Raw genomic sequence first — 19,825 nt, 5'->3', positions numbered from 1 at the left:
CTTAATAACGACACTTTTATGTAACAATTCTCTTTCTTCCGTCCATAAGACTGACCTTAATCCATTTGTTGATAGGATATTGTCTTTAATGCACATACAGTTTATAGCCTATGATATCGAATAAACAGGTGACGGACTTTCTTGACAGAGAACAATACCAAATACGTAGTCAAAAACATAATTCAGACATTGTATGTAATGTTGCTAATTAGTCATTATATGTACATTCCTTGAATGGTACAAACTTTTCACTTATATTATAAACCATCCCACTATTCCCCATTTTCCATTTTCCCAATCCCTATTATCCATTGATAATTCCAATTACCCACAGAAAAATCACCATCCCCATACAATACCCATTGGATATTTCTTATCAGATATTTACAATATCAAAATTAAATTTTATATTTTTAAATTCTTCAACGTTTTAGCTGCTATTCGTAATTAAATTTAATACATTTTTTTTTCATATCAAATATTTTAAACTTATTTCCACAGACACCTCATTCTAAATCCCAATCCCCCATACATCATCTCCATCCCCCAACCCCATTCCACAACCCCCACACACCATAGAATGGGAAACTTTCTCCATACAAGTACTATAGCACTTATACAGCGCGGAATTACAAATAACCACTTAGTACATCAATAGCAAAAGTTTTATAATTAACGATGAGCTCATTACTTTATAAATATAGTCAATCTGTGTACGTGTTATTTTGGTTATTTCATGTTTTGTTGTGCGTGTCGGTTTTCCCTGCTTAGTGTTTTCCCTAGAAATATAATCTTTTTAACTTCCGCTCGAATCCTGGCTTCCTCTGATTTGTATTATAAATACTTTTAGTTATTTTGATTTATATTTAGACTAATAGAGATGATTGAACTAGTTTAATTGATCGAGTAATCAAGGAAACCGAGATTCCAGCGGAACTTAAAATAATGTAATCCAGGGACAAAGACCAGACATGAAAGAGACACACACAACAAAGAACTCAAACTCCACCAAAAACTGCAAGCATCGACCAGGTGCGACGGTAGGGCAAGCGTCATCTGCTTTACTAGCAACATGACACTGTTCCAGAACGTAGTCTTTCGCGATATAAAACGTCTGCATAGTTACGACAAGCCCTGGCAAAAGGTATGAGTTGTGATATTAAAACTCCTTCAAATGTGCTGAATAAATGCTGCCACAGATAAAAGAAAAGTTGACAATTCTGAGTGAAAGATCATCGCGTTTGTCGGAAGATTTGGTCAATAGTTTTCCTTTACCATCGATCTTTTGGTGTTGGTCAAGACATTAGGCTGACTTCACAGTGTCTGTATATCTTTTATCGCAAGTTCTTTGGGGTAGATGCGATGTAAACAATGCCCAAAACTAGAATTGCTGAAGATAATACGTCATATTTATTGCGGAATTGATATTAAAGGAACTAGCTTTTCTTTCTTTCCTATCACAAATAATGAATACTGTTGTAAAGGTGCAGTTGTCTTCTTTGTCAAAAATTTGTTGTGTACTTAAAATAAGATTTACATTAAACCATTCAGACAGTTTTAAAAGCCTGTTTATCTTAATAACTACCAAAGGTTAATGTTATAATGGAATATGTATAATCTTTCCATACCGTTGGAATTTTGTAAAGTTCTTATTTAGCAACCATAATTAAATCCAAGTTTTTGTACGATTGTAAACACACAAATCCAATTATAGAGCAGAGCAGGTCTTTCATTATTCAATCATATAATAAACTGTTTAAGACGTAAAAAGTCAGATAGATCCTATGGCATGGTTGGTACAGGGTAAATCTTATCAAACTGATGTTTTTTTACCCAATGTAATGATCATATCAAATGTTTGTCAAATAATGAAAAGATTTTTAGGCGACAATAGATGGTATGGAAAAAGCATTTAAAGTTCCAAAGTTCTCTAACAAAGTAACCAAATTCTGCACAAATTTCATGAATTATATCCTTTCTGCAATGAATTACCATGTTTTCTATGTAATTTTTGTTCTCTTTGTACCTATTGCAATTAGTCAAAACAATCATTCAAATCATTCAACTTTGAAAAAATGGTGCATATGTGATATAAATTGGAAGAAAATTGTTGTGCCATCCACTGCTTGGTTTTTGCATGGACATCCTCTTAAAGGTTTCTTTTTAATAAGTTAGTTTTGAAGCGTAAAATAAACTTGTCTTTTATGGCTTCGCAATTAATGCCATAACTTGACATTTATGTATTGCTTGATGATGAGGGTGGCTCATGACAAGAAATAATTAAATTCATTGAATGAAAGCAAAAATAAACAATCAAGATTTCACTACAATTTGTTTAATTTTAATAGATATTTGTCTTCTTCTCGACTTTAACTTTGTTTTTTTTTAAATTTGGAACGAAGGAAGATTACTCTCCAACCCGACAGACTGGTTTACTATCCGATAGGAGCAATTGACCGCAGGAGACCTCAAATTCAATATTTGACTTATTGGAGCTACGGTAAGTACTTGGATACTAGTTATTTATTTCAAACCATTTACCGTATTGACTTGGTAAATTGTAATAATTATAATTTTCTCTAAAGTATATTTACAGAGCGGAAAAGTATGTAGAAGCAGTAATGCTATAATTGTATAAAATGTTCAGACTTCAATTGTTTACTACCGTTGTCTTATATTTTCTAATAACTTGATTTCTGTGGCGACATTTTAACACTGAACAAAATGAAACTGTGAACACTTATTTCTATTTAAAAGATTAATAATGAGGAAATATTACTAAACGATGCTAATTTTACAATATACTTCCTGGTATGGCTTACAATTATCTGTACATCATTGTACAAATATAAATCTGTATAAATCGAATTTTATACGGACCTGAACACTCATGTTTTGTAAATCCTATAATTTTAGAGAATATAATCACATAGGAGTTCCTATATCATAGATAATATCGAATCCAGCGGTAAGGGCCATGCTAGAATGCCATCAAATGCGTGGTGTCATCGAATTCATTTCGGGTAATGCAGACTTAACCCTCTATAATAAATGTTACTGAATATTTAAATGCATTTTTTTGTTTCATTAAGAATAATACATATCAGAATCCATGTTATGCCGATTGATTGCGGGAGATTTGTTTTGTTTCATGTTTAATTTATCAGTTTTGTCTACCATCATTCCATGTTCAATGAAACAATTGTCTTATAACTCAGTGATACTCATTAACACTCAGAAAAAAATTATTAAATAGCATTTGTGTATTGTACTTTATATAATTATAAAGTTGTAAGTAGTATCTAGCGAAGAAACACAATGTGATGCATAGTTTGACATCCATAATATTTTAAGCTTTTTTTTATCTTTTGTTCGAAATGAAATAGTAAAGAGAAATAGACAGGTGTCTTTTAAAATAACCCTTGATCTTAAGAAGATACAAATCATACGGAATGTATCGTAGAATTCAAACTTAAGTCATATAATTCTGTAAAATACACTGAAATATAATAGTAACTATTGGATTTCCGATGTGAATTATCTCCTATTAACAGATTGATTTGAATAAATAATTATACATTTCATTATAGAAACCCATACAGCAATATTATAACAAATATAAAAAAACAAAATGTAGTATTTTTTTTTTTTTGGGGGGGGGTGTTCCACACATAACAGAATTTGCATGATTCATGCAAAGACTGTTACCTTCGATGTAAACAAGGAAAAAAGCGCACACTTGTTTACTGAATAAGTTTACTAAACTAAAATTGTTTTCGATATTATCTTGAATACTTTACGATGCTAAAGAGTAATCAAGGGAACCAAGGTTAGAGCGGTAATCAAAAGAATATAATCCAGGGACAAAGACCAGACATGGAAAGCAGACATACACAACAACGAACATAAAGTAACTAAAATCATACATACAAAGTAACAAAAGTAAATGAGCAACTCGGACTCCACTAAAAACTGGGAGCATGGACCAGGTGCACCGGTAGGGTAAGCGTCCTCTGCTTTTCTAGAAACACCGCCGAGTTTACCTCCTTAAGTAAGACAGTAAACTTTCATCAATGTAGATATCCTTATTGCAATAATAATAGGTTGCTTTTTATAATGTTTATTTTTTTTTTGTAATTTATTTAACAGAAGATGGCAAATAACTAGAAACAAAGAGAAAACCAATCAATCTGAACGAGTGATGGGAATGTATCAACGACTAACGACTCTGAACAAAAAAGTTTTCCTTCACTTTCTTTGTTTTGATATAAACATTTGATAATGTCAAATGTCATTAAAAAATAAGTCTGAAAAAAAGTTTCCTTCAAATTCTTTGTTTTGATATAAACATTTGATAATGTCATTATCTTTTTCCAACTCGTTGTTAATAATTCAAGGTAGGAAAAGTTCAGAGATTTTTTTTTCTAAAAAAACTATGTATTGTTTATGTAAACTTACACTTTCATTTACTCTCTAGTCAAAAGATGAAAATAAGGCAATAACTAATGACATAATTGCTGCCAATTCAGTATCTCATTAACAATTTGCTATCTATTTACAGCCAAGTTTCAACAGAAGGAAGTCAGAATTATACGGATTTTTTTTTCGGCCAGGATGTTTGTAAAATTAATAAAGCTAATAATTTGTTTTACATATACAGTCCTTGAACCAATCCGCTCAACGATTTGACAGATCGATGACCATTGACTGATTGATCACTGAGTGACCGATGACCGGTTACCGATCTGATCGCAGTTTTGTTATGTAAAATGACGTAAGATATGTTTTTAGAAATGTAAAATAAAATTATAAATTGATGTTTAAATATATAACATTATGTTAATATGTGTAAAATTGACAACGAAAACAACAAAAACCGTAAAATACATTGACCGCACTGTGGTCACGAGATGCGATGACCAGTTAAGTGGATCTGTTTGACGGATCGATGACTGACCGGAAACTGATCGGTGATCAATGACCGATCGCAATTTATGTTGCACGGATCGGTTCAGGTACTGTAGAATGAAATATCTCAATATATGGTGCAAATAGCCAAACTACCTATCAAAATGATGGTTTTTTTTTCAGATCATGTTTCACCTACTGTCTGATTCGTACAGGGACTGACACTTAATTAACAAATTGCATAACTATTAAACAGTTTTAACTTTTTTTTAAATTTCAAAGATCTATCACCTGCTGAGAAATAGTTTTAACTTTTTAGAAATTTCAAACATCTATCGCCTGCAAAAACAGCTTTAACTTGTAAGAAATTAATTATTACTTTTTTTTCAAACAAAGATCACGTGATGTACTTTAAAGAAGTTTTTTTTCTTTAATAATAAGGTAAATGTTTATTACATCATCAAATTTCCATTTCTCATTTCCACCCTTCTTTCTATTTATAACACCAATTCTGACAAACTTTTCCTTTTTTGATTTTTTGAACATTAACAAAGAAATGGGAAACAATAAGAACACTTGTTCAGGTTTTATGTAAGGCTTCTCTTTCTTCCGCCCATAAAACTAACCCTATCGATTTGTTGATAGGAAATTGTCTTTTGCGCACAATCATTTTTATGGTCTAAGATATCGAGTAAGCACGTGACGCATTTTCTTTGACAGAGTATAAATGTATTGGCAGAGAGCAGCAAAACCAGATACGTAGTAAAAAAAAACATAATTTAGACATTTCATTTAATGTTGCTAATTAGTCAATGTATGTATCACTTATACGGCGAGGATTTACAAATAACCACTTTATATCATATCATACACACTTGTTATAACTCAGTTTGGTCCATATCAACAGTTATAAAATTACAGATGAGCACATAACATTGTAAATAGTGTCGACCTGTGTGCGTGCTTATCTTGGTTATTTCATGGTCTTTGTGGTGTATGTCGGTTTTGTCTTTTCCTTAGTATATAATCTTTTGATTTATGCTCAAATCTTGTTTCCCTTCATTTCACTTCTTGGTGTCAATACTATTTATTATTATAATATACATTTAAAATAATTAAACAGAGTAAAATGATTGAAATGCGTCAAAGGCAACAACAAATGCTCAACATATTGATTATTTTATCATTTATTTGCCAGCAAACAAGATTCTAAGTGTTAATTGGCATAGAAACACTTTTTAATACGACAAAATGAAATGAAGATTAGTAAAAGTACTTTATGGTCATCTCCCACGAAACCATAACGTCAAAATATACACAAAATATTTTTTAAATTTAAAAGTTAAGGTAGATAAAATCTTAACTCCAGTCTCAAGATATGAAAACGTTCTATAAAATATACGACAAAATATCAAGTCGAAGTGCTACTTAGATGCAGAGTATACTGTTTCTGAAATAACAATACGGGTGGACGAACAGGGACCGTAATCACATCATACATCATACATCCAGCTTTCAATGTGAGCAAAGCAACAAAATATTTCATTTTCCTTGATTCATAGCTTTCGAAAGTCTTATTTAACAACAGTAACTTTCGAATTGTTTGAATTGTATACACTTAGAAACTCAATTGTTATCCCATACATGATAATTTTGAGGAAGGCAGTTTTATTATCATGTACTTTTACACGAAACATAGGATATTAACCCTATTACTATAGATAAAGTCAGTGACTTTAAACAAAATGACAACTGTACATTTATTAAATAATAAAGCGCATTTGTTCATTAACTAAACTCACACAGAGAGAAAGAATGTATGCTCGGCAATATGTTATCAAACAATAAAACTGTTTGAAACTGTTTGTTGCAAATAATCTAAACCGTTTGAAGTACCAAGTACATGATCCTATCTACCTCAGCTGATTGATAGTTTGTTCAATACTGTTAACCCCACTCATTTATTTCGATTGACTTTAAAACAATCAATCAGTTTAATCAAATTGTTTGTTTAATGAATCAAAACTAACGGGATGTCTTATAACAGCTGTTGTTTATAATTAATTAGAATTAATAATTAATTAGAATTAATAATTAATTAGAATTAATAATTAATTAGAATTAATAGTAAACGAATCCATATCCACGTCTTATATTTTTAAAACTAATTTGTAGATGCATCAAAAGTAGCCAAAAATTGTATACAAGTCTCCGGTCTCCTTTATTAAGGTAGAGAAGAAAACATTAAAGGGCGACTTACATGTATCTACTCGTGAATAAACACCTCTATTGCATATCGTATGTAGAAGATAATTTCATTGTTTACTCAAGTCGTCAAACTAATTCTTTATCTCTTAAATAAGATTCCTAACATCCTATGCACCGCTTGCTCCCATTGTCCTTAGTATGAAGCTTTTGAACGTATTCCTTTGTTGTGAAAATGAAAAAGAAATTTCTGTAAAAACATTCAAGGAATGACTGTTATACATTTCAGTGTATGAAGAAATAACCTCAATCATGGGGTGCAAACTAAATAACCTGCGTATCTAGATATTATAAGTCGAAACCACAGTCATTGAGATTATTTCAAGTTGACTGAAAAAATGATTTAATTTTAGTACCAAAATATAACGAGTAAATCATAAAAAGTCTGATGACGTCACACTTACAGCACAAAATTTGATTTTTGGGATAAAGGACAAATTTTGTCATCCAATCGGAAATCTTCTAACATCTGAAATTAAATTATTTGGTCCTGGAAACAACTTTAATACACATTTATTGAGAATGTATTTAACACAAGAAATGATGTCTGGTGAACAAAGAAGAGCATATATGATAGGTAATGGTCAATTTTGTTGGAGAGTTATCTTTTGTGTGTATTTATTATATCAATCCGTATTTAAATTATAATAAATAACCTGCCCAGTTTGCGATAGAATAATTTGTTTAAATATATTTTCCTTACAGTCTTAAGTAGCGGTCTTTTTTAAAACCAGACAGAAGTTGATTCATGCATGTCAAAAACCCACCGGATTCAGTTCATTGTTTTGTTCTGAAACAGTTACTGACCCAGAGGCAGTTTTACCTTTTCATTTGGTTGTTGCGCTTTTTGAAATAAAATTATATAGATTGTACATGAATTGGCACTTCGTAAGAGTTATCGTTCTTGTTTTGGTTTGATTTTGTTGATTTTTTTTTAGATAAATATATGGTTCTCTAAAAAGTGCAGATCTAAATGCAGAAATGATTATCGTTAAGTGGAAGTATAGAATATGAAGACTGAAAAAGCATCATTTGTCTGCTGTTTTTTTTCTACACGATGAATCACTTTACCATTTGCAGTGTCTTAACTTTATGTGGACTGGTACTTAAAAACTTAGACATATCGTATATGACAAAACGTATGAAAGAACATAACATCCATTACGAAATGTCGGTTCAATGGGAGATAAAACATATCGTTTTAAAAAGTCACAATATCAATTGATGAAATGCATCATCAACTATTCATATACTGAAATTTAAAAGGACAGAATAGTTTGAAAGATAAAATATTGAATGCAAGAGAATTACATATAAGTAGAAATTTTATTTTTTCTAATTTGACGTCTTCATATCGTCTAACATTATTTGTCGGTACAACCCCATCTTCAGCACCTGCGGACTGTCTCTTCTTTCACTGTCGCTTCGAGACAAAACTCTCATTTGAAAACGTTCACCCGATGATTTAACGGCTGAGAGGTTGAAATCAATTATATAAATACACATATTTAACACGTACGATGACATAAATATACAACTTTAATCCTACATCCATACGGGGGAGGTTAAATGGAACAGCCGTTATTTTGGCTAAGCTAAGAAAAATTGTTTTTCATAAAAGTTACCGCTGTCGCTCGGTGTTAAATAATCGAATATAAATGCTGTATCCGTGCTAATATAAGTACAAATCTACTCCCTCCACGAATTATTTCTTAAGTAATTGGAAATCTAAAAGGTAATTTGATTTCCGTGTATAGACTCCCCTTTCAAAAGCCTTGAAATGCATGGTATATGAAAGGTTTGTCAGAATCCAATTCATTTGAATGCAAATCAATATTGTTCTACGATCGTCATTTCAAATGAACACTTGTTACCAATAAAGTTGAAAATAGCTTTATGACGAATTAGATCCCATTAAGAATAAAACCTTTTTTTTTCTGTGTACTTATAAGCAATTGCCACCGCACCGAAAATACCTTGTTTTATAATTTATATCGATTATGATACATGTATTAACAATGATTTCAATCTAACAAACATGTGTCTTCTTTGTTCACTTTGATTGATTGATCAACTTTTCAACCTCTGCACTGACAATTTTCACATCAGTATTAGTTCCATGATCATGATTAAGAGGTCTAATCAATCATGACTGTTATCTATTTGACGACAGTCGAATGACGGTTTAAAATTTATACTTTGCTTTATTCCATTAATTTGTTTACATCGTACACCCTTACAAAAAATGAAGATATCTTGTTCGAAGTTTACTTGGCTGACTGGTCATGAGTAGATAAATAACCCAAAGGTTTCCACGAAGTTGTTTTTCATACTGAATCATAGTGTGTTGAAACATATTTCATGTACGTAATTGGTTACTGTTATTCCTTAGTCACATTGGTCCCATGTTTTTGCGAATGTCATGCTTTCATTTAACTCATATTTCTGTTGCATTGCATTTGAATTTAAAAAACAAACATATATCCTGTCAAGGTACGAAGTGATAAAAATTCTGTGGTTTTTTGTTTTTGTTTTTTTATTTTTTGTTGTTTTTTTATTGTTTTTTGCTTTTTCTTTTCTCTTTTTTGTTTTTGTTTTTTGTTTTTGTTTTTGTTTTGTTTTTTTGTTTGTCACATTAAAGAAATAAATGATTTGTTCGGAAGAAGGGAATACTGGATATATATACGAATTACAATTTCTATAAGAAATGCTCCCATCATGAGTGTATCATTACTGCTGTATGGGTTTCAGCTTAAATAAATATTTAAACATTCGATAAAAAATCTATTATTTGACATAGGCTTGTACTTCAACGTTTTCTTAAGTTTTCTTAATTTTTATTGGTAAAAACAGTGTATAAAGAAAACCGCAACAAACGCATCAGCGTGTAACTCACAAAAGACAAATATGAATATACTTTCAGAGATCACCAAAAGGTCTTCAACAAGTATAATTATCCCTTTAAATAAGTTCTAAAAGGCTCCGCAAACAAAAGTCATAAAATCCGAAATAACAGAACAATGACACTTTTTTTCTTTTAAAATAAAACTGAAAATTGAAATAACGACACAAAGACACCTTAATGACCAACATGTCCTGACTGTGGGTATGCGCGTGTCTGTCATTTGCTTACACTTGTTTTATAAGGCCCTATATACAACTCATAAAGGCCACTGATCTTAAGTCCTTGTATTTTTTGTGAAAGGATATTTGATATATGCAAGTGAAAAAAAACTACCAAGCCAGCACTAAAAATGGTACCCTGCACTAATATCGACCTTGTATACGTGTATCTTTATATTAGTATAGGCAAAATATTTTGCCTCTTTTTTAAGTTTGACATATAGACATCTTGAAAGTTTGACATGTCTTACACAAAGTGTTGAGAGATGTCATCATGTATACGAGTAAAGTGCAGCGGAACAAGCGAAAATTCGATGAGTGTCTCTCACAATTGTAAGAAATCTTACAGTTTCATTAGAGACGAAACTATATTTGTAAATAAAGATTTCATTTCAATTTACTGTCATTATGACGTCATGTTGCAAAATCAGAAGTGGCCTGTGACGTCACAATTGACTTTGTTTTCAGTATATCTACAACAAATTATACCTGTAGCAAACAACGACAAGAGATTGTGCAGTTTTGTCTATTAAAAAATCCTAATGTCTGAAGTACAAAATTCTATTTTAAAAACATCGTTCGTTCATGTAACAGATAATGATTATCAGTCAAAAAATCTGGACGTGTTCGTGGGATTGTAATCTAATAGATTTTATAATGTAATAAACAATGTAGGAAAAAATGAATTGGTGAAGTTAAGATTAGTGCGATCATTGTCAGGCGACGAACAATATTTATTAAAACAAAGTTTGTATCATTGACACCTGCTGTTCAATCATTCTGAGAACGACCAAATTATGTAGATTTAATCAGAAATTTATCAAACTCGATTAGGAAGCATCTTATGGCAAGAATTTAATCAAATTATGCTGAAAGTATGCTTTGAATATGAGGCAGGTGTAACGTTTAAAAGGACATTGATATTTTTTTTTAAATTATAGTTGGACAGTTTAACATCAAATATAGCAAAGATTTATTCTTCTTCATAACTTAACAAGACTTTAAGACGCATGCTATAATCATTTAATATTGTAAAAGGTACGAAACTAAAACGATCCTTGCTTTTTTACACTTGGTAAAACAAGTTATCTGACAGACCGAAAAAAGGCTCTCAGTCTTCTTAGGGCAAAGATTAAATTCGTATAGACTTCCATTATGAGGGTTTTTTTCCTAATATCCCTTTGTCTTGCATTCTTCAATGCACTAATAGGGTGATATCAAGGGAAAACAAATTATAGTTTATCATAGACATGTAGTTTCATTGTCTTTTCAAGGGATACATGTATCTATTCTTTCCTAAATTTTACTCTCAACACCGTTTATCCATTGCTTAATTGAAGTCTACAGCAATCTAACGTGAACGTTTGAACGTCCTTTAATCAGCTTATTTCATAGTCAAGAAAGTATATCCTAGGGTGCAAATGTGATTCTTACTTTCGTTTAAATACAATTTTATTTTCACATTAACTAAGCTAGGCAAAACAGTTTTTTATTGCTATATTGCAATCACATTGTCCGTCAGTTCGTTCGTCCATTACACTTTTTTGTAACGTATTTCTCAGCTTCTACTGGAGAAAATGCTTACATGTTTGGTTTATTGCTTTTTCAAGATGGCTTGTACCGTGTCTAATCTTTTCAGGTTCGTTAGCCTTCTACTTCTTGTTTACCGATTGACTTTGTAGATTTTAGGGTGCTGCCTAATGGAAATTTTCGTAGCAAATTTTTCAGCTTTTACTGAAGGGAATGCTAAGATATTTGGTATATTGCTTCTGCATGACGAATTGTTTTGTGTCTCTGTTTCCCAGCGTTTCTTAAATAGTGGATTTGGGGTATTATTAGCACGACGTGGTGTGTAACATCTTGTTATTTTTTACTTAATAGATGTAGTTCTATTGTAAACAAGTTTTCAATGTTCTAAATTTTCATCTCTTGACATGTTTTTGTAAAAGTCAGTGTTTAAATCATCAAAAGTAAAGAAAACTCAGGTATTGCCATCTGTGTGTCAATAATGTTAAATGTTGAAAGTACCATACAATGAATAGAGCGGAACAATGCCTGTTAAATACTCGCATTGCACATTTGCTTGTAGGGGACGAAGTCATCACAATGGTAATTTAACCTTTGACCTAAGAAGCACCGAGAGCCTGATTTCAGTCTGACAGGGATTTAATATAATTTACCAAAGAAGTTATTATTTTTTTTTAATTGCGCATCTTCACCATCAGTTTGAAAAATAAATCTAAGTTGATTTAAAACTGTACAAGACATTATCATTTTAGAATATATCCATGTATTCAACTTATTTCTCTTACAGGTTACATCTGCCTCATATTAACGTGTTACAATTATACGTAAACAATAATGGTGTGTTTACATTTTCTATAAATGCGTATATTAATGCTTGATTAAAGAAATATTGAACAATGATTCAAATACATCATATATTACATAAATACGAGACTAAACGCCCTATTCAATTATATAGTCATTTGTTGATAATAACATTTGTAAGCGTCAATATTGTCTCTAAATGCTTTTGTCTTTTGTGTGCCTACTAATTGTATGTGTGTTCATTTTTTTATATGTATTTTATTAAGTTGTCTACAATGTGTTGTTCCTGTTTCTTGTTTTCACTTTTTCAACAAACATGTAATTGGATTCTGATGGCTATGAATTGTCCTTCTTAAGTTTTTCCTTTCCTCTTTCGTCTACCCCGGACCTTATAAAAACAACTCGGCGAGTGTTTCTAGAAAAGCAGAGGACCCTTACCCTACCCGTACACCTGGTGCATGTTCCCAGTTTTTAGTGGAATCCGAGTTGTTCATTTTATTTTGTCACTTTTTTGTATTATTTTAGTTAATATATATTCTTTGTTGTGTATGTGTCTTTTCCATATCTGGTCATTGTCCCTTGATTACATACTTCTGATTACCGCTGGAACCTTGGTTCCCTTGATTACTATTTTATAGACTTAAGTAGCACTTCAGATAAGAATCATGTAAAATGTGATTCATTGTTTGAAAGCAAACAATCATTTACTTTTTATATTTTGTTTCAAATGTCGAAAATAAAATGAGGCCTTTCATATAACCCCTGCTTTTAGGAGATACAAAGTATATAAAATGTATTGTATAATTCAAAATTAAGGGAAATAACGCCGTAAATAACACTAAAATCCAATAGAAACGGTCTTTTTTTTTATCACGTATAGAATTCGTATGAATCTAATATTGACTGTTATGCATAAAATCATTTTCGTTTTTGTTGTTGTTTCTATTAGAAGATATGTAATTCACCACCTGTTTGATTTAAGGAGGTAAACCTAAGTTAGGGGACACAACTCTTTGAATTCGAAACCATGTTAGATAGAGTGATCAAGGGAACAAAGATTGTAGCGGAAATCAAAGGAATGTATAATTTAAAATGTAACATAAAGATAGTCACTTATTTTTAGTAATTCACTGTTACCTTTTACATTTAAAAGGTAATTCATGCATACTATTATACTTTATGCTAGTAGATAAAGTTACATAATTGTTCTGAAGGATGACCTTAAATGAACATAATTCAGAATTTCAATTGAAAAAAACATAGGTTACCGAACTTGTTTTATAACAAATTGAGACTTATTAAAGTCATTTTTTTTTACATTTTTTATGGATTCTGCAAAGGCGTTTCGACATTTTGCAAATTGTGCAAAAAGGTGAGTAGATACATTTTCTTACTAATTACTAAGAACAATTAACTGATATATTTCAAAAAGAAAATTCAGGGCTTGCTATCTTTCTCATAATATTAAAAAACGTATTTCCCATCATATTTTTATAGAACGTATTTCCACCAAATACATCTTCTTTCAAATAATTGATCCGCCAAATACCTCTCCTTTCAAATAATTGTTCCGCCAAGTACATTTCCTTGAAAAAGGCTCTTTGCGTTTCATATTCATAATTTAACCATACATTTGTATGTAAAACAAATACTATGAAATATTTCGAACATATTATATTTACAATATTTAAACACTATTAGTTAATTGAACATTAAGATGTCTGGTTGATTTTGCAAGATGGCATACATGCTCCTTGTGATGGGTATAATATATCTGAAAGGTGAATAATGATTTGTTTAGGTGATTGAAGTCATAGGGGACAAAACCATCAATTATCATTAACTTACTAAACAACGTCAACGCAGAAATGATATTTGTTAAAATTTTTTGCATGTTTACTATTTTTTAATTTGTTCCTGATGCAATTTTTCCAACGACGCAATAACATTCTATTCCAATATGTTTTTATATATCGAAGCACCGCAAAATATAAACAGAGAACACTTAACTCTTTTTTAAATTCTGTCAGGAGATAAAACGACTTCTATGGGCATTCTACAATGTACTTTCTGGTTAGCCTAACCACGATATCTTATCAAAAATATGTATTAATCGATTCCTATGCGGACCTGGCCGTTCTTTTGTTATATCCTGTATTGTTGCAGAATTTCAGCACAATAGTTTCAGTGTCATATAAAATCATTAAATCAGGTGGTTATGAACAGTGATAGAATGTTATCAAACATTAAAATCTCATTCATATTGCGTAATACAGTCTTCACCATTAAAAAAATTGTTATTGTCATCGCCCCGAGCAGGTCCGGGTGTCAAAAGAATAGGCCTGCAGCAGCGCTAAGCTTGTCGTATAAGGCGACTAAATAGTGCTCAGAAACCTAGCCGGGGGCTAGGCGCTCTGCCCACAGAGCAACTGGGATGTGTGCCCCAGGTGGTGGAATGGGGTACCCCTGGCGTGTTACATGCTGGGGTTGTCAGGCTATAATACGGAAAACCTGACCGCAAACCATAGTGGTGCACCGTGTTGGGAAAGATGCCACGTTCCTCGCACGTTAAAGAATCCAGCTGTGGTATTCGATAGGAGTAGGAACCTTTGCGCTCCGCCACAGGAGGCTAAATTGCCCGAACTTACCCATCCCCCCTTTTTCCAGTGGCAATCAAAAATTTGTCGACCCTATTATCCTTGTGACCCATCCTTTTTGTTTCATTTCATGTTCATTTTGTCATCCATTTCATGTTCATTGTCTGAATATAGCTGAAATATTGCTGCTCGGACGTTAAACCCCAACAAACAAACAAAAACAAGTTATTGTCATCCAGAATGCTTTAAAAATTGTAATGTCAATGAAATAAAAAATAAACCACATCGGTTTTCTATCAGATTACACGCTGATAGTTTCATTTGATATACCCCAAAAGTTCGATAAAATTTAAAAATGATAATCAATTTCAATATACAGTCAAATTAACTTAAATTAAGAATTTCCATATTATCAGAGCAAATTTTCTTTTTTCATTTCTTTGCCACGTCCCGTTTTTTTTTCATGTGAAGAGATTTAAAATATGTTGAATGCCGTTCAAAAAAAGTTTCTTTCAAATCTTTATTATCTACCACCTCCTGATTCTCACTCTCTGCCTGATTGAAAGATTGAATTATTGTGTACATGAATAAAGCAATATAGCAAAACCATTTCGTAATTATTTCAAATGAGCAGAGGTAGAAATGTCAAAACGACTGTTAAACGTTTTGTTTCAGACATTTAAACGAGATTTTATGCATTGTTACTGGGGTCAAATAAAATTTCCCTGCGGTGAAACAATGATATAGAAATCGTAGACCATATAATACATTATGTAATACATCTTAGAGGATGCTGCCAAATGTCGAACATTCGCTTTATTGGCTTGATTGGTTCACATTATATGACGATTTTGATACAGACATTGATAGACAGGAGAGAAGAATAGGCACCTTTTTTTAATAAAAGGATTCAAATTTTACGCCGTTTGACTTTAATATCATCTACATGTATGGAATGAAAAAAAATGTCGCACTGTAGATTATCCTATAAAATATTTGATATTTTCATGAAAGAAGTATTACTTTTGTAGTCAAGTAATAATAAAGAAGATGGAAAGTACAGGATCAAAGATGAAATGTGTATGATTTACACTGAAATATCTAGTAATTTTGCAGAGCATTGCAAAGTACAGATACATGTTTGTTTGTTTGTTGGGGTTTAACGTCCGAGCAGCAATATTTCAGCTATATTCAGACAATGTACATGAAATGGATGATAAAATGAACATGAAATGATAAAAAAAAGGATGGGTCACAAGGATAATGGGGTCGACAAATTTTGATTGCCACTAGAAAAAGGGGGGATGGGTAAGGTCCGGCAATTTAGCCTCCTGTGGCGGAGCGCAAAGGTTCCTACTCCTATCGAATACCACAGCAGGGTTCTTTAACGTGCGAGGGACGTGCCATTTTTCCCAACACGGTGCACCACTATGGTTTGCGGTCAGGTTTTCCGTATTATAGCCTGACAACCCCAGCATGTACCATGCCAGGGGTACCCCATTCCACTACCTGGGGCACACATCCCAGTTGCTCTGTGGGCAGAGCGCCTAGCCCCCGGCTAGGTTTCTGAGCACTATTTAGTCGCCTTTTACGACAAGCTTAGCGCTGCTGCAGGCCTATTCTTTTGACACCCGGACCTGCACGGGGTCAGATACACTATTCAGTATTAACCATATAGAATTCTATCAAAAAGTATGTATCAAAAATCACTACGTTTTAAAGTAAAGAAGCCACTACGTTTTAGGAATATTAGTCGAATCAAAAAACAAGTGAAACATAAGAAAACATTGGTATTCTTTCCAATAACTACTGCTCTTTAACATTTAACAACAATGTATGAGAAACATTCTACACAATAACACAATATGAAAAGCTGATACATCAGTCACTACATGTAGACAATCTGTGAGCAAACGGGGGACAATCACTCACTCACTAAATTACCAGATGAATAACAGTCGCTTAAGTATCATAATTACTTTTCTTACCACCTTTGTTTGATTGATTGATTGATTAGTTGGTTGGTGTTACTACACCCGATCAGTTATATCCGGGCAATGTACATGAAACGAAGGATAAACTGAACATGAAATATACAATGGAATTTGACACAAGATAATAGGGTCGTAGAATTTCGATTTTCAGTGGAGATAGGGAGAGGTGGGTAGGATCCGGTAGCAAAGCCGATGCTACTTTTATTGCCGAAAACCACAACAGGGGTCTTTAATGTGCGAGGCACATGGGATTTGTTTTATCAATTTTGTGGACCACTAAGGTGTGCAGTCAGGATTTCCGTACACCAGATGTACCACATCAAAACACCTGGGTCACACAACCCGGATACTCTCTCTGAGAAAGAGCGCCCTGGCACTCACCTGGCAAAGGTTCTAAACGCCATTTAGTCACCTTTTACAAGTTTTTCTGGCCGATTGATTCTTTTGACATATGGACCCGTATTGGCCAAACACCCAGGAATGATTAAAACAATGACTTAACCATGGAAATAGAAAAGAAAATTCATTTTCGTTTTTAGAAATACTCGTATGTATTTATTTTGAATTGTCAAAGCTGAGAAAAATTCTTTAAGATTTTTCCTATGTGTGAAAGGTGGCCTCTTTTCACATGCTAGTTATTGAAAGGTTAGTAGTTTCCTGTACAGAATAGGAGGTTTTAAGGATGTAGACCTAACTTTACAAATCACTGGAACGTTTGTATTCAGCATTTTACATAAATTTTAAAAGTGTTATGTCCTTTACCATAGGTTTACCCTCTTACGTCTGTAAATGGTAAATTATTATGTTATGTGCTGCAGGATGAACCAGGAAAAGCACAGTCCACTAGACGATTCCCAAAGAACCATTTCGGCATCCCCATAAAGTATTCAGATAGAAAAATATAAAATAGGAGGTATACAATGGCATCATGTGCTAAATGATTTGTGAAAGTTTCATCTAGTTATATTTAACGACTGTAGAGATGTTCCGGATAGAGATGTTTTCACCCAAGGTCGACCATGACTATTAAACCCCCAAAAGTAAATTTTATTTAGAGGTTTTAGTGGATAAGAACATGCGACGGACTAATGGACAGCATGATCAATATACAATGAAAAGGGTATAACAATGCTCACCAAAAGTCAATTCTTTATTAAAATTTACCTACAATGCTTAGTTTTCAAAGCAAGAGCAAGATATGACTAAAATCTGTTAGAAGCACAGGTTTGTCATTAATTAGACAGATATGTTTAGTTAAGGTGGTATACCTTAGGTAAGGGAAATAACTCTTGAAATCCGTGAAATGCTTATATCATATTCAATTTCACCAAAGTTTCTCAAGCTTTCATTTGAAACACAATGAAATCAGTCCAAGTTACTTCGATGCTGAAATGAGATGATGTAAAATGCTGAATACAAAACGTTCCAATGATTCGCTTATTCAGATTATCACGTTTTCGTTTTAATGTATGCGACAAGAAGCTTTATCAGTTGAAGTTAACTATTTTGACCTGTCAGATCATTGTGTAAATCACATCTTGAACTGTGAATAATAGAATTATAGGAAATAAATAAAGTATGAGAGAAGGGTTCAATTTCCATTGATGACATATTTCTATGTGGACCAACACAATTCTTTTTTTTTATATTTTTTTTAAATTTTTTATTTTATTTTGTTTTCTTTTTTATTTGTTTTTGTTTTTTTGTTTGTTTGTTTGTTTGTTTGTTTTTTGTTTTTGTTTTGTTTTGTTTTTGTTTTTCTTTGCTTGGATATTTGTAGGCTTTGTTACATAACCGAGTAAAAATCATATTAAAGTAGTATATCAATTTAAAACGATTACACCTGCAAGAAATATAAATAATGGCAACATTATAAAAACATAATTGAAAACAAGATTAACTGTGAATCGGTGTTTGATTATGGTGCCAACCATTTTCGTAAAAAAAAACAACAGGATTTTGATTTAGTCTACCGTAATATGCCCCATACTTATAGAATGATATTTGTCAATAATTAAATAAGAACATTCCCTGTATCTGTTAAACAATTATGTCATAGTTTGTGTCTTAAAAAAAGAGAGATACATCTGTATTGAGGTATTAATACTGTTCTACAATATCACACAACTGTGGTGTTATTGTAAGTGTGCAGTGAGGATGTTAATGTCAGTACAACTGTGGTGTTATGGTAAGAGTGCAGTGCAGATGTAAATGTCAGTACAACTGTGGTGTTATTGTAAGTCGGCAGTGAGGATGTCAGTAGGTCCCTTTGGTGTCATTGTACGTCTGCAGTGAGGATGTAAATGTCAGTACAACTGTGGTGTTATTGTAAGTCTTCAGTGAGGATGTATAAGTCAGTAGGTCCCTTATTGTAAGTCTGCAGTGAGGATGTAAATGTCAGTACAACTGTGGTGTTATTGTAAGTCTTCAGTGAGGATGTATAAGTCAGTAGGTCCCTTATTGTAAGTCTGCAATGAGGATGTAAATATCAGTAAGTCCCTCATAATAAGTCTGCAGTGAGGATGTAAATGTCAGTAGGTCCCTCTTTGTAAGTCTGAAGTGAGGATGTAATTGTCAGTAGGTCCCTTTTCCACCATTAAAGTTGAT

Source organism: Perna viridis, chromosome 15 (genome assembly GCF_037379345.1).
Source record: "Perna viridis isolate PV_CMFRI_1.1 ecotype Kerala chromosome 15, ASM3737934v1, whole genome shotgun sequence".
In the NCBI taxonomy this organism is placed as follows: domain Eukaryota; kingdom Metazoa; phylum Mollusca; class Bivalvia; order Mytilida; family Mytilidae; genus Perna; species Perna viridis.
The sequence above is the reverse complement of the archived record's forward strand: the minus strand, read 5'-3'. Positions refer to the sequence as shown.